Here is a 17,699-nt window from a genome sequence, read left to right as displayed (position 1 = left end):
GTGGTCTGAAGTTTCCATACACTCACAATGGGTATGAATGTCACTGTAATTGTGGGCTTTTAATGACATCTTTGAGTGGTTCTTTTTACATGGGGTAATGATTATACGGTGTACTTTTTAATGACTTTAAAAGACAGGAATTGTTTGCACAAGTTTTTATTTATTTTGGCTATTCTCCACTCAACACAGAGTTAGAACTACATATACAGATGTATACACCTCAGCTAATATCTGGTAAAATCCCCCTTAGCAAACTGCAAATCGATCAGATGCTTTTGGTAGCCATCAATAAGCTTCTGCCTGGATATTTGACCATTCTTGTTGGCAGAATTGGTAAAGTTCATTTTAATTGATTGGTTCCCTGGCACAAACCCAGTTTTTAAGTACAAACTTTTGATGGGGTTGTGGTTGGGGCATTGAGAAGGCAATTTAAGAAGCTTATTGCTGACCCACTTTATCCATTCCTAAACCAGTTTTGATGTGTGTTTGGCATCATTGTGCTGTTGGAAAACCAAGTACTGTCAAAGTTTCAACCACATATTGCTGCCGGGTTGAAATGAAGTTGAAGAATTTAGATTGAAATAGATTATTTGAAATTTAAAACAGCCTCAGCTACCACCGCCATACATGACAGTGGGTACAGTGTTCTCAGGTTTTAATGCCTCACCTTTACTTTTCCAAACAAACTTCTTGCTATTGTGGCCAAAAAAAACTCATTGTTTGTCTCATCTGACCATACGAATTCTCTCCAACAGGCATTTGTTTTTTGGGGGAGTTTTCCCCTTGGTTCACACCCTATCCGTCCACCAGGATGTAAAACTTTCTTCACTGTGGACAGTGACACTGGTGTTCCAGCAATTTTCATATCATGGCAGGCTTGAGCCGTGTTGGTTCCTAAGTTGTTCGTAAACATCCTGACCAATTTCCTCTCATCTTAGGATTCTTCCAGACCTTTGCAAAGTGGTAACACTCCCAAATATCTTATACTTACATGCCAACGTTTGAGATGATGATCTTTGAATCTCCAAGAGACCACCCAACTTGCGTAAAGCGCTTAGAGCTCTTAGAGCTTTGCAGACTTTCCCATTGCTCTGAGGTTTGAGTGCTGGCAAACAAATCCTTTTTTTAATTCTGGGAAAGAGAAACAACGAACTGTAGTCAATCATGATTACTAAAGAGACGTTAATAGGCCTTGACCTTATCAGACATTGTACAACACTCATCACCACTTATTAAAATATTTAACTTAGAGTATGAATATATTTGAGCTTGTATTTGTTTATACTTTTTAAGTATGAAATAAAGAAAATCCAAAATAAATTAATTAAAGATGTATATTCAAAGAAATCATTAAAAGCTCGAAATGACCATGACATTCATGCCCATAATGAGTGTGTGTACACTTCTGCATTTACACTAGATAGAAAGATACTGATAATAGTGATGATCAAATAACTCAGGGATTATAGTAAGGGAGAAAAAAGTGAGAAGCAGACACAAAAACCTAAGCAAAGATGCATCATACTGATTTTGAGAAGATAACTGAATGAGGTGTACAAAGGACATCCAGTTTGGCCATTAAGTCACCCACAGACCCTGTGTAATGCTGTGGCATCTGTGACTGTCACTCTATGGTTGGATTAATGTCTAGTAATCATACTTAATTATTATCCCCACCTGCTTGTGGACTGCCTGAGACTGTGGGACCTTGTAAAATGCAGAGCTGAGAGCCAAGCAACCATCTCTGGGGAGATGATTGAATGTCACAAAGCAAGCCTGGCCAGCCAGGGAACATTCAAGGCTGTCAGGTTGGCCCAGTGCTTTTGGAAACCATATAAAAACAAAAAGGTCACCAGTTCAATGGCAGCAGCCAGTATACCCGTCTACTCTGGTGAATGCTTCCCAAGTGGCTGTCTGTGTCTTAAAACTGAGACACTGAAAAAGTTGATTTTGTGTTAGAAGCAACATCTGCTCAGCAGAAGAGGGAATAACATAAACCCAAATTTGCTTTGTTATGGACCTATTTCATAGTATGCAACACAAAAAGGGTTGTTTACATCCCAAATTTTTCAAATATTAACTTCCAAAGAATATGTGCACTGTTCTCATGTGATTTTAGTTTATTTTTATATTTATTTATTTTTCCTGCTGTAGGGAAACAAACAGTGCATTGCAAAATACTATAAAACCTAAATAAATATTGGTATGTGTAGCTTTTACTTATGGGACGGTGATAACTGATTTTTAGTGGTACCCTAATGGCTTAAAATTACATTCCCATACAATTAAAATGGATTTTAAATGACATTTTATGAATCCATATTCTCATTTGGATTATAATTTCTTTGTGACAATTCATTAACGAGACATTTTTGCCCTTTATGTTTTTGGCTTTCCTACTGATTCTCCCTTTCAGAAAACCAGTTATATGTTAGATGGTGCAGGATTAATCCCCCATAGGGGAAACACTCCTAACAAACTCACTACTGGGAATTGGTGTATTTTAACCCTGATCTACCTCTCAAACCTAATTAGTATTTTGCTGTCTATACCTAACAGAACAGCACCTGAAAATGAAACTAAACAGCAAGTAAAAAACTACTTCAAAAGATATACATACTAAACTGAGTTATAAAAAAGTAGAATAAATAAGACTATCATCCAGGAGTGTTCCTGGATGAAAGTCTTATCGATTATCCCTCCATCAACTCCCTGCTTAACCATTCTTATAACTGTAAGGCATTTCTTTGCAAGAAATACATTTCTTCTCAAAAATAACTGAGAATGCATTTCAGTGGTGAAAACAGTCATTTTTAGGAGACAAATTAGTTTTGAGACCATTTTATGTAAATCTATTGACAAAGGCACTGACTCATAAAAAATTATTAGCAAATATTTCTGCATCTAATAAGCATCGACTTCTCTCAATGTCTTGGTTAAAAAAATACTTCCAAAGTGAAACTTGTGCAGAAGTTGTAGATGCAAGTCTATTGAATGTACTTTTTTTAAAGGCCCATGGATGTCCTTGTTGGACTTCTTGCAAAGGAAAGCTTATGTGTTTCATACAGTCATGGGGAAAAGAAAGTTTTCACAAGATTCTTTGCAGTCTTGTGAAAAACTGAGAACGACTCGTGATTCCATAACAAAAGATTTTTTTTTTTTTTTGCATTTTTTTGCATGGTTTTATTGGTCTCTGACACCCCACTGTTTTCCCACTCTTCTTTACAGTGTTGCTTCAGTTCATTGAGCTTTGCATGCATTCATTTTTATAGAACGCTCTTAAAACTCCACATTTCAGTCAGGTTGAGGTCTGAACTTTGGTCGATCCATTGAACCACCTTGATTCTTTTCTTTGTAAGTCATATTTTAGATGTGTTGCTATGTTTAGGATCTGTTGCATGGCCCAGTTTCAGCAGTTGTCTGTAATTGCAAAGTGCCGAACTCATGTGGCTGCAAAGCATGCCCAAATCATCACGCTTGAATGGCATGAAGTATTGGCACATATATGGTGTGTTTGTGTTTTTTCTTGATGTGGCATTGTGCATCTGTTCAAATTACATTTTTCTAGATATGATTTAGCAAACCTAAGCCATGCTGCCATGTTCATTTTAGAGAGAAGAGGACTTCTGTTGGCAGTCTTAGATAAACCTCTTGGCTTTTTTTTCTGTGTGCCTATTCTCTGAGCACTGCATGGTCTGAACTTGGGTTAAATTTTCTTGGATGTTTAGTCCTGCAAAGATTATAGCATTTTGTTTTAACACACAACTGAATGCTCTAGAGCAGCAAACTGACAAAACATCTGATTTTATAGAGGTGCTCACATTTCCTATGATCAGTTAAATGACCATGTATCACCCCAGTATCACACAGACCTCCTGATCACGATTAAATAATTCTCATCTTTCTGGAACCATTAGAATTTTCTTTCTAGCCCGAAATGGTTGAAAGTTATGATAATGCGAAGCACACATGGTAAAATCTAGGCAGAGCTGATTTTTCTGTCTGTGTTCTGACAGCAGTACCTTTTGAATGCTTTATGATAGCATGACACACTGACTGTCCCTGCAAATCGTACTTTCTATTTTTTTCTGAAACCGTTTGGATTTTGTCTGAAACACAAACAGTAACAGAATTACAGTCATTTAAAAAGTGCTTGCACAATAGGCCCAGTAAAAAAATTGCTACATAGAGACCTGTGAACACCTTGTTTTTGACTGTAGTATTTGCTTTTATCTCTCTTAATTAACAAAACCATAAAAATTCCAGGAAATAAAAAATAAATAAATAAAAGTAAACACTTGAGGGTAAGTTCTCACCTTTAAAACTAAGGAACAAATCATGTTAGACAAAAAGCATTGCATACACCAATATGCACAGTCCAAAATGATTTAAGGTAAGTGCTCTGCATATTCTGTTGCCTTTTCGTAATACTAGTCACATTTTATTTTTACCATAAGCAATCTCAGTTGTAGATTCACCAGTTTGTGCCACGCGCCACCTCTGGTACAATCCGAGGATGCACGCATTATTTCTGCATCTTCCTTCTGTTGAATCTGTTGATCTGATGCAATTGAAGCAGGCAGTTACTGTGCAGCAATAATTAGCTTCAAATCACAGAATATCATTTCAGACTTGGGATTTGCAGATGCAGAAAAGGTAAATTTGCATCCATTTCCAGTGATCAAAGGTATATGAGTTTTTGTCGGGTTTCCCGTGAATTTCTGTGGTATCTCATTATAAGTTGTTTTGTTTATCTTATACAGTAACTTAATTACTGCCTTTGGAAACAGATGTCTCGACACCTTTCATTATGAAAGGGTAGCCTGCAAGATCCAGCAATTGTGCTCCACAGGCAATGAGAACAGAACATGAATTTCAATTCACACAAGACAGAGAGAGTGGTTCTATTAGATTAGCAACAAAACAGTGAAAAATAAAGTGAAACATAAATAGCATCTTCATTTAGTTTCCAGCTTGGTCAACAATTGAACATTCTTTGAATGAGGAGCAAAATAGTTTTTTTTTCTTTCATGTTTTTCTTTTCCTTCCAGTGTACAGCTTCATTTGATATATTCACTGTGGGATATGAGGACTCTGGAAAGAGCATTTCTCTGAGTCTTTTTTAATACCAATATCCTGCTGGGTGTGTTAAGCCAGGGAGCGGTATAATTATGCTAGAAAGGAAATCTATGAAAAAAAAAAAAGAAGGTAAAAAGACATTTCTGTTTCACTCAACGCACCGGAAAAAGACAAAGCTGTTTTGTGTTCTGTGTATTCCTATATTTACAGTCGCGGAGAGAATATGTGCTTCGCTGTTACTGAAAGCAATATGACATGGACTTTGCTAACAGAGTTTAGACGGGAGTAATGAAGTGCGTCCGAGATGCCTCTTCATATCACTTTCATACTTGTAGCACACTGGAGGACTGATTGCTTTGTGATATTAAACTAAAGACAACAGATTACTTTGGAGAAAATTCAATGATAAAAACCAGCGAACCTCGCGGTTTACTACTGCTTTACCGAGGGAGAACAAACTGAATGAGTAAGATGATAACATTTCAGTACTTTGTTTTATTTAACTGGAAAGACCACAAAGGTAAATATCTCATGTGCCTTACCTAAAAAATTATTCCGACCTCTTCTGGCATGATGATGATTATCTACTGTAAGTCAAGATTTTCTTCTATTTTCCTATCATTTCCATCTAGTTTGTGCCTCCTCATAAGATTTGACAATTCCCTCTTGAATGAATGAATTAAGAAATGGAATAAAAAACAGCCATCAGAAGCAGTCAGGTGATGTCTGATTTACCTGTTTAAAGGTTTGAAGCTGCACAGAGATAAATTCTGAGCCTCAAAATCAGTCAGATATACCAAATGATGCTTGAAAGCATCGACCTTTGGCCATTAAGAAAATACAACTTATTTTCTTCCCACCTGGCTCATTAAACCCTCCAGTAGTGTTTTATAGAGACCATATATGTTTTGGGCTATTTTTCATCTTTCGGTGTTGATATGTATTTTACTAATGCTTTATGGATAGAGTTGAAATCTTTAACCTGGCCTGCTTCCCTAAACTCTTCATAACACAAATGTTGTAATAAATTAATTAGTAACAAAAATTTGGCAAATTCTAAAGTTTATTACTGTGACTAGATCTTTCCATCTTAGAGCAAGCTAATTTGCATCGATGTGATGGAAAGCTGTACTGTTTCTATGGAATGCAGGGTATTGATGTTAAAGTCCAGCGCAAACTACAGCATTGGAACTGTTTGTTCCACTGTTTGTTCATTATATTTACCTTCCAAGGAGCCAGACTTTCTTGTATTTTTCTTAAGTGGTCTTCAAACATAGTTGTCTAGGCTTTCTGGAGGTCTTTCAAATGTTTTCTTTTAATGTTGGCTGCAATTTTACTCGTTTTCAGTCCACTCCTTGTGCCTGACCATTTTTGGAGAAATGTAAAATTCTATCTTTTAACAAACAAAAAGATTCCCAAACAGCTATCAGCTGAAAACTTGGCATGTCCTGGCAGTGTGGACAGTGTCCTTAGAAAAATGAGGAAAGTGGAAAGGAGGATACAAACAGACATGGCAGGCCTAAAAGACTATCACTCTAGATGAACAATAACTGAAAATCATGTCCTTAAGAAATAGTTAAAATATTAAGTAAGGCATACAGGGAGAAAAAGCTGAGGTATGCCAGTATAATAAATGAACTGGACGAGAATAAGTGACGCCAGGTCTTATAGAGCAATCAATACAAATTTTAAAGTTTTGGTTCAAATCCTCAGTATGTACAGAGGTCAAGAGACAACACCAAGTGTCTACAACCAACTGTAGAACATGGTGGATGCGTTGTGATGTATTTATGTCAGTGGTGTTTCAGATCTTGTCAAAATGTATGCAATTGCACACAGAGAAATGCACTGTGTAGCATCAAATTTTGCATTACCATCTTGAAAGCATCTGATTGGCAATGGCTTCTTTTGTTCAGCGTGACAATGATCACACTGCAAATGCAGTAAAAGCATACCTGGATGGAAAAACACACAATGGTAGACTATCAGTCAGGGACTGGCCTTCGCCATGAACATGCATTTTGTTGGACATCGATGTGGATGACTTGTTTTATGAAGGAGACTAAGCTGCCCATTCGCTTATGTTCACTGTTTTCTGGACTGATGCCCTGGACAAGTTGTATATGTGTATGTTATATAATAACTTATTAGGAGGATAATAATACTAGTTATTTTTTTTATATTTTCTTCATTTTTTTAGTGTTGATTTTATTTTTTGGATGAAACGTTTAAATAATGCAAACTATAGTAGATCCATCTACGTGGATTATCAGCATGCAGTTACGTTTGCATTCCATTTTTACAACTGTGTCTGCTGTAGACTGAACATTGTGTTATTGTTCTGACTGGAGAACCTAAAACCTTATTTTGTGGTCTGGGCTGGCTTGATTTTGCCTGTTTACAGTGGTTACAACATATTAACCTTTTTATAGAAATGGGATTGCAAACTCTGCTTGCCTTCAGCAAATACTTGCAATGTCACCAGAGCCCTGGAAGTCAATGAAATAATACAATGTCCTTAGTGCCAAAGATAACATAGAATATGTTATCAGAAGCATTATTTGGTCACAAATTGTTTCATCTTTATTATGAAGGGACGTATTTTGACTCTGCAGGCTTTCCTTATTTTACTTGTCACACAGTGTGTAAGATACTGAAGAACAGCGTCTGGGTTATCCTGGTCCCAAAATGAATAAACCCTGTCCTTATCTAAAAATGTAGAAACATTCCAGAAACCTTTGTTCATCTCTGCTGTTTTTTATTAACCCAACCTTTACAGTACGTAACACATTTTGTGGGTCATCGTTGTCAATTCCTGATTATATGTCATCCTTTTTTGCATAATGCTGTTAACACATTTCCCCCTTTTTTTGCTGGTTTACTGTCAAAACAAGTCATCTGGGTTACCCCTTTATCAGCTACCCACTCAGCACTGTTACAGATAAATCCCTCTTACTCTTTTACCATGCTGCTTATCACTTACTGTGCCATGATGTGGTCACAGCAAATACAGCAAAAAGAAGATGAATCTGCTTGTCTGCAGAAGTCACTTCTGCAGATATGCCTGAATTTTAAAATTCACCTCAAACGTAAGCTTATTTAAGCCTAGCAGCAATTAAAGTTTCCAAAGTGGATAGTTGCCATTTTTCTTTTTAACAGATTTTTGGGTTGACATCTTATGGCTAGGAAAGAGGGGAAATGACAGGATTTATTTTGTCTAATAATATTATACTGAGAATTTGCAGGAGGCTCCTTGTGAGAGGAACACGGATAGGCGATACTAAATCCTCTTTGTGGTTTGTTTGTAGACATCCAATTATATTCAATTGTTATAAATACTTCAGGTGTCAGTGAACATTATTTTTCTATTAATCTAAATCTTCACATTTGTGTTTGACATCAGCACATTAGCGCTGTCAGTGGGAGCATGTTAGCAGACTGATGGGTCAAACTGTATTGATGAGCAGTTCTCCAGGTTTTCTGGAGGTCTGTCAAAGTTTTTCTGTAGACATTTGGCTGCTTTGAAACTAATTTTGAATCCAGTGTTTGTAATTGAAAAGGCACAGGAATCTGGATGAGGTGCAACTTGCTAAGGTACGTTTAGTGGTATTACTGAAATATGTATGTGTTTGAGTCTAATGTGTACTTTTTCTTGCATCTTTCACTATCTCGGAGTGAAGTGAACTTTCATTTTTTACTCTCCCTTGGCAACACATCAGCTGGACCTTTAGCTAGCAGACACACTAGTGTGATTAGCTAGTGTGACAAACTGCACACAAACAGTTTGTGTGTTTGCTAATGTTTGTTAAGGTGGTAGAAACATTACATCGTTGCCTGCCACTTAAAAACATTACTCCCTTTATACTCGCTAGCTACATGCTAAAGTAGCACGGCCACAACTTATGGGTACCTGCACTTGTTTCGTCCCATTTTAACCCACAAGTATTAAAAGCTATAAATGATAGAACTGAACCTAAAGTAAGGAGTAGAAAGTACAGATAATTATATAAAAATGTACAAAGTAAAAGTAAAAAGTTGTCAGAAAAATAAATACTTAAGTAAAATACAGTTGATACCTAATAATTCTACTTTTGTACAGTAACATAGTATTTGTACTTAGTTACTTCCCACCACTGGGGATAAGTTACGGCTTAGGCTAAGCTGTAGGGTAAAGACAGGCATTAACATGCATTAGACTCTTTAATAGTTATAAACTCTTAATGAGAAATTCTTTACTAACCTGGAATAAATGTATTTATCATCCCTCTTAATAATTAGCTGTGAAAAAAAGCTGAAGGTTCAACCCAAGGAAAAATAGGCTAGGTTTCTAAGCTTAAAAATATTTAACCACCTTGTGGGTGTAAACCTCCTCCATGAAGTCAATTAATAATTTTTAGCTGCCAAGCACTGAAAAAACAAATATTGTATGCCTCTCCAATCGCCTGTCTTCAATTTTCAAAATACGGCTGAGAGATTGATGTAGATGTTAAAACTGCTGCATGCATGTCCTTTAAAACTTCCACAAAGGAACTCTGAATAGAGAAATACAGACTTACTTATCATCTGCCTTCTACCATGTGCTGTATCTGTCTCTTTTGTAATGTGAATTGCAATAGTCTTTTCCTGCTCCTAGCATTTGGGAACTGCATCTACCATGCTTGAGAGACTTTATTTTTCATCTGTATGAGCTATCTAACCTTGTGACAATCACATCGCTACCCATGTGTATAATAGTTGTTTGGACATCATTTCAGAAAATGGAAGTTAACACACCCAAACATGTTACTCTATTGCAGATACAAGGTCATTCTTGTCAAAGATGCACGCATACATCTACCGCATGTGAAGCTTAAAAGGACAATGAAATAAATGCAGAGTGTAAGTATGCAATATGAGTAACACATAAAATTTAAAAAGAAAATAATGAAGACTCTATAAAGATATATATAACTTGAATTTAACAAACAGTGAAGTGCACATTTAGAGGCTTCATTGTGTTGCGGACAGTATCGCGTGTGTATGTGTCCTTAACAGAGCACTACAATATGTTTGGATGATTTGAGGACATGAGGCGTAAATGCGTGTTATAAATTTAGCCAGTGTCTTGGCCTTCCTTCTCTGTCTTGTCCCCCTGACGACCAAGGCCAGGTCCCTGCTGATGGAGAGAGAGGGGTCAACTCTGGCAGCAGGAACAAAGTGGACTTGACAAGTGTGAAAGATTTAGTGCTGGGCATTTAGAGTGATCATCTTTTCCCCTTTGTCAGCAGGTAGAGAAAATTTTCCGCCCTTACTGTGTCCTTGATTCAAGTTTGATGGCAAAGGGGGAAATCCTGTCTTGGTGCCTGCCTCCCCTCTGCTGTGATGCGGAGGCCAGTTAGGTATATTGCTCTGCCGAAGACTATTATTGCTCAGAGTGTGATTATTATTATTACTGCAAATCCTCAGTTCTAACTTCCTGCCTGAAAGATCTGCATTTTGCTTATCTTTATATATAAAAGGAATGGATCCATAGGGATTGTAAGAGTTTGCACACGCCTATCAATCTAAAAGCTGTCCCCTTGAAAGAAATTACTATTCATTTGTTTTCTTATTATATTTCAACACGTTTCCTCTTATTTCATTTCCTCTTGCTCTCCACAGCTCCCCTTTGTGTTATATGACTTAATTTTCCTGAAGAGCAGCAAATGTTACAGTTCAGTGGTATTTTGAGGCCTCTTAAATCCCAGGGACTGCGCCTCATAGATTTCAGTAAACTATGAAATTAAATATGGGACCTCCTGTGTGAATTGGATTTAAATATCCCTATTACTCCAGCAAATGAATAAAAAAAAGGTAAGATTAACTTTTAAATGATGGAGAGAATCCTCCTGTGCTATGGCTTCATAATTAGGTCATTAGTGCAAGCATGATGCTTCATAATCCTTCCCAGCAGCAAGTGCGATACCACAAATCTGTATCACCCTGTTATCAGCTCTCCAGAGATATAACTATTGCTTTTTTTCGGGACCTCACCTGGACAGTGAAAACAAACAATAATAAGCCATAAATCCACCTCCATTACGTGCTCCGTGCCTTGATGTGATGGATTTAGATGAGGCAAGTTCAGCTGAATCCTGAGAAGTCTTAATTATGGCTGGCACACGAGTAATCCACAAAGAGCACATTTTATATTGCACGAATTAAAAATAACCATACCAAATGAAAAAAAAAGACATGGCCGTTTAGAATTTTTCACAACAAAGATAGTAAACGAAGATCCTCTGATGATCTGACGAGGCAAATTTGAACTTTTCGGGCAGAGCCGTGGATGCATGTAAGCAAGAAACATCATCTCCCATTTGTCTGTGTTGAAACTGAATTAACCCTCCAGTTTTGTGCACCACACCCCTTTACTTTAGTGTTCCTGGTCAAAATTGACTGGTCTGTTTTAACTGCTCTTAATTAGCATAAAAAACATTTTTCACCACCAAATTTAGTTCAGAGGGTAGTTCAATGGGTCGTTCAGTGGTTGTTCAGTAGGTCATTCAGTGGATCTTTCATTTGGTTATCCAGTTGGGGCCGGGGCGGTGGATTCCCATTCATTTCCTATGGCAGTCATTTTGACCGGGAACACCAGAGATGTAACAAGGTTGATTAAAACACTCAAAATTCAATGAAAGAGGTGCTCATTACTTTTATATGTTCAAGTGCATAGTGTGGAGGATGTCAAAAGGCCTTGAGGTAATCAGATGTAAAACACAATATATATGAGTGTTTTACGTTGTAAATCAGTCAGATTTGACCCGAACACGACAGGAAGGTGTTCGTTATATGGTTAAAGGCATCTTTTCTGGCTGGAGTCTTCCAAATAAGGAAAGCGGAGTTAAGCAGGCAGTGACAATTGAAACCCACTCGTAGAAAACCATCGAGCATCAGTAGTATGTGGGCTAATAGACAAAGTGGATTTTAGGCTAAACATTCTAAGAATAAAAAGTGGAAACTGGAAAAAAAACTGGAAACCAAAAGGGAGAGTAAAAATTGGAGGCATGGGAGTTTATTTTACTCAAAAAAAGTCAGTTATAGTGATCAAGAAAAGAGGCTACAAAGAGTAAGGCTGTCTTATATAAGAAATGAATCACAGCATTGTGCATGCCACATGAGTTGACCCATGACTGACACTCCTGGCCTGCCTTTCCATCCAGCTTGTCAATCAATCCAGTCCAGACCTGCCAATCCAGCCAGTCAACATGGCAACACACACCTCTAAAATATTTTTTTGCCTCCAAAACATATTTTCAAAATGCCAATAAGCACAATAACGAGGAGGAGCAGAAGGTTGTTGGGAGATGTTGTGGAGCCAGCACCTACGTAATGTCCCTTGTGCAGCCAAACAGTTCAACCTCCCCTCCCTTTTCTTCTCATGTGAAGGTTAAAACACATCACTTGGCATCTCCATCCTACACAAACTTCATCGGCATGAAGGACAGCTTTTAATGTGCTCTTTTTCAGTTTGTTCCTTGCCAGCTTTCAGCAGAACACACAAAGCACACATTATGTTGCCCAAAGTCAAAGCCAGCAATGAGGCGGTATTACCCGACTCTGACCTTTGAATTGGCCTAACAAACAGCAGCATTCATCCAACCTTTTTGTAAGAGGGTTTAAGAATAAGTGGTTGCAAGCCCATAAGAATAGATACAAATGTGTTTGAACACGTATAATGTTAGAAAGAGTATCAGACCATTTGAAGAAATGAACTTATCATTCATATTCATATTACTTTCTGAACATAGTAACTTTGTTTAGTATTAACTAGCATAGTGAATAGGTTGCACACCAGATGTACCATGTTGCATGCATGCACTCTTTGAGTTGTGTATATAAAAATGCAATGTCTGATATTAAATTATGCTAATCAGGTTTTGCACTTTTTGAACAATAAATTCTGCTTTTGCATTTCATACCAGGAAGATGTTTCAGTTGGTTTTTTTGGTGTTGTTTTTTTGCATTGGGTCAAATCTTCCTTTAAAACTTGATAAATAACAACTTAACAGACAAGAGTTCTCTTCATATTTTTACAGTAGTTTTATGATGGTCAAATGGGTGCCAAGTGTGGGCGGTGGACTGTTCAGCTAACTAATTTTCTGCTTTAGCAAGAAGTCCAAAACATAGTTTAGCATTGTTTTGCTGAAATGAGCAATACCTTCTTTGAAAAAGGAATAGTCTGAATTGTCACATAATGTATTCTCCTCCATATCCATATAACCCCCATATCCCATGTTGTTCAGTCTTTACCAACTGAAGTCATATCAGTCATATGAGGCTAAAATAAGATGGCAACCTCCTTGCAACCAGGAAAAAAGTGGTTGCCCAGTGATTCCACTGGTGGGGTTTCTATTCACCAATCACCTGATATGCACAGATCACATCGCATGCACATGTGAGACAAATTTCACATCGCAAACTTTTCTCAGATCAAGAAATTTAAGCTGCATTCAAGTACGTGAGTAAAACTGGGACATTTGGGCTACCTCTGCATTCCTGCAGTTTGTTTTTTGTTTTTTTGTAGTTGTGATTTTTTTTCCCCACATCTGTTTTTTAATAAACAAAATGTATATTTCTTTTTCTAAACAAGCAGAAAAGCTCATCACCCCTTTACTAGAAAACACAGATTTAACTATTATAAGCTTTACACCGTAGATTATGAAGGTTGATATATGGTTAATACATGGTTCAAATAAACTGCTGCTAAGTGCCACCACTGCTACTGTTACTAACATCAGTGTTAAACTGCTATTATCAGAGAATGGTAAGATTAAAACCAAAGTGTCATTCCACATTACCTGAATGATCCACAGTTATGTACAACCATAGTGTTCCTTCATCTGCAGCTGATCTCTCACTAACTTTTCCCAGCAGGCTACTGTTTAGTGTGTATAATTGACAAAACTATGAGAAAACCAAAAACAAACAAAAACAAAAATGGCAAAATACCGAGGACCCCACGTGTGCATGCGATGTGATCTGTGTCTATCAGTCGATTGTTGCGCACATCTTTAAACGAGTGAGAGAGGGATGCTGCGTGTAATTTTAGACATTTGCATGCACGGAAAGATTTTTGAAAGAGAAATGATCTGACTCCTGAAGCTGAACTCGATAAATTGTGAGTAAATAATGACTGTTTATTCAGGTTTGGATGTACACATTTGTAAAGTAGATTTATATGTGGTCAAATTGCTTGGTATTGGTGTGTGGATTGGAGCACACATTTGTGAATCCTTAAGAGTTACACACAAATCACTGCACACATTTGTAAATCTTAGTTTAGGCTTGTGGATCATATCATTTGCCACATACGTTGCGCTGAATGAGTATCATTATTATTAATGTGCTATAATACTTTTGTTTTTCTAAATACTTCCCAGTAATACCTTTCCCGTTCTTCCAAGTTTCTAGCAATCTTTGGACTTGTCCTATTCTTTTCCTTTCAAATATTCCAAAGGGTGCAGTCCTCTGGAGACATATAAGTAACTGCATAAATACATAATTATCTGGCAACGAGTAAATGAGTGTAAAGGGAAAGGTCAAGATTATCATAGCTTCAAAAGAATATTGGCATCTCTTCTGTGGAGTGTTTTTACTTTATACAGAACTTCAGAGAGAAATATCTTTATACCATCATTTTAAGACATGGTGAAAAGTCATATTTGCTTAGAAACATAAAGATAAGAGAGTTTCTGTAATGACCTCTTTCGAGCTGTTGGGCTGAACCGAGAGAATATTTGGCACCAGCCTAATTTCTGTTCATGTAGCTGTTCAGAAAACATCTCTTTCTCAAGGAAAGTATTTTAAAGTAGATGAAATCAGTGCACCACTCTAAAACTAAATATGTTAAACTGTAATGCATGTGGGCTTATTGTTAGCACTCAGAAAACATTAGTCAAGATTTTTTCTTCCCAGATTTGATTTGACAAGTTTAAGTTTAAGGTGTCCGCGTCATGTGAATAGAGCCATGAAATACTGTATCTCCACAGAAAACTACTACTTCAAACTGAATTTGAGATGTGGGTTTAAAACAGGGGAAAAAATACTCATTATAAATATAGGGAAACTCTATAAACCATCCTCAAAAGGAATTTTTATGAGACTGGAATTTCTAATAAAAATCAGTTTGAGATTCAAAACTAAGGGTGCTCTTTGTGAGTTGGTGGGAGCTATTCAGCAGTCCACTTTGAATTCCTATAGTGGGGCATTGTCTTTGAAAACATGCTTCATGTTTCAAACAGACAGCCCATGAAATGAAAGAGTAAGCATCGGATAAAAGAGTCTCACTGCTGATAATGGCTAGAAAGCTAAGATGGCAGGAAGCAGCCAGCTATGTCTCATTTGGGCCTTATTCAAACCAAACAGACAATGGGCCATTAAATTGTGACATGTTTACAGCTTTGTGTCATTTATAAATGATGTACATTATGTAGGGGAAACGAGAAGTTACAACTGCAGCTGCAATACACCAAGAACACGCAGATTCAGCAGGAAACAAAAACTATGACAAGTGGATAACACCTCCCACCCACTCCATGACATGTTGGTCAGTCACAGGAGCTCGTTCAGTGAGAGACTGAGATTACCGAAAAGCACCACTGAACGACACAGGAAATCATTCCTGCCTGTGGCCATCTCCCTGTACAACGCATCCACTTAACACACTGTTTGCTGCTACAGCTACACATGTTTCTTTTCCAACTATTTATTTATAAGTGACTTATGTATGTATGTATGTATATATATGTATATATTGTACTATTCTTAGTTAGTGTATTGTCTGTCTTGTCTTAATGTTGGTTTAAAATGGAGCACTGTAACAAAAAATAATTTCCCCCAGGGATCAATAAAGTATTCTGATTCTGATTCTGATAAGGGCGTTGGCAAATGGCTCCATATGTCTTGTCACTTACATATATGCTTTCCCATGTGATCCATCAAGGCAATGATTGGAGCCGGTGTAAGGGGCAGGTCGAACCTGAAGCTGGCCCCTTTAAGGGAGAGCAGAGAGAAAGACACTTGGCATGGTTGGCCTGTTTAAAGGTGATGTAAACAGGCCCTGATGGATGAAGGACTCCCGTCCATCCATCATCCTTCCATCCTGAAGGGCCTTAATCTTCTGCAAACACAATCCTGCCACTGTGCCCCTCATCTCGTCTACCTTGTCTCTCAAGTCCTTAATAATATCCCTTCGTTTGGGGACCTTGTTCCTGCAGTAACAAGCACGCTCTCACTGGGCAGAAAGAAATGACACCGTCTAGAGGTTAAAAGCTCTGAGAAGCATTGGGGAAAGGACTGTTGAGCTGAGTTTTCTTAATTTACCTGGCTCATTATTTATTAGTGCTCTGACATGAATAATGCAAGGCCAAACAGTTGTTGACATATCATTAATTGACAGAACTCCAGATGCTATAATCTGCTATTGAGGAGATCTCTGAATTTGCTTTCACTTTCTTTTTTTCTCACTTTGAATTGCTGTTATTCGAAGTGTGAATTTAAAAAAAATATTGAAATGAAGAAGAAATAAAGCTTATTAAAAATACAGGTGTTGAGATTTAATTTAGAGTTAGTTTGGTTTTCAACATGATAGTTCACATATGTTGCATGCTGAAACGAGCTGACAGGGAGGTTAAAATGACATGTGCACAGAACGGTTGCATAAACCACTTTATTTCTGCACACTTCTGTTATGGTACTACACATGACTTTGAATTCATATGAGGCATTAGTTAAGTTTTTGGCTTTCTGTCAGCTGTTGTCTCTCAGTGCCCTTCCTGTTAACGCTGGAGCAGCCAAGCTGCTGTCTCAGCTAAATAATGTAGGACTTCAGGGCCTGATGGGAAGTTTTATAAATGGTTGCCAGGCTGGCCACCAGACATCATTAGATTTTGGTTGCCAAAGTTGATAGAATGGTTGACTTATCTTGATAAATTTCAAGATGAGTGATAGTGGTCCAATGTGCGTATAGCCCATATTTCAGCACAGGCAAGTGATAAGAGATGATAAAGAACATTTGTCAACAACATATTTTTTTCTTCTGACTATTATAGACACAGAAACACACAAATATAGGTTATTTCAAAACGATGTATCCATTATGATGTGATTACCTCAAATCAAGTGAAGCATTGCCCGTAACACGCAATATTTCAAGTTTTTCGGAACTTGGTGCTTTGAAATGGATTTTCCAATGAAAATAAAAAATATAAAATGTACCATGGATCCAAATGTACATTAACAAAACCTACTGTTGTTGGTTAGTTAGGTTGGCACTAGATGGCCACTTACAGACATGGACAATTCTAGAGCTGCATATTGCATACAGGAAGAGCAAACTCCACTTCTAGAAAAAGAACACAACACTAGACTGTGATTAATGGCAAAATGGCAATTATTGGCAACCTGTTTGCAAAGTCTGATAAAACAGCAAAAGTTGTAAATCTATTGCAATTTAAAGAAAGAGAAAGGCACGATTTCTGTGTATTTTTACTGTACACCTTACAGTGGTTTTTAAATAAAACAGGGTACCACTTTACAATAAGGCTCCCCTTATAGATGCTAATAAATAGTTTATAGCTATATTATTAATTAATTTGTAA

This window comes from Diplotaxodon limnothrissa, linkage group LG9 (genome assembly GCF_057381915.1).
Source record: "Diplotaxodon limnothrissa isolate DT_005_m linkage group LG9, D_limnothrissa_male_GT1.1, whole genome shotgun sequence".
NCBI lineage: Eukaryota > Metazoa > Chordata > Actinopteri > Cichliformes > Cichlidae > Diplotaxodon > Diplotaxodon limnothrissa.
The sequence above is the reverse complement of the archived record's forward strand: the minus strand, read 5'-3'. Positions refer to the sequence as shown.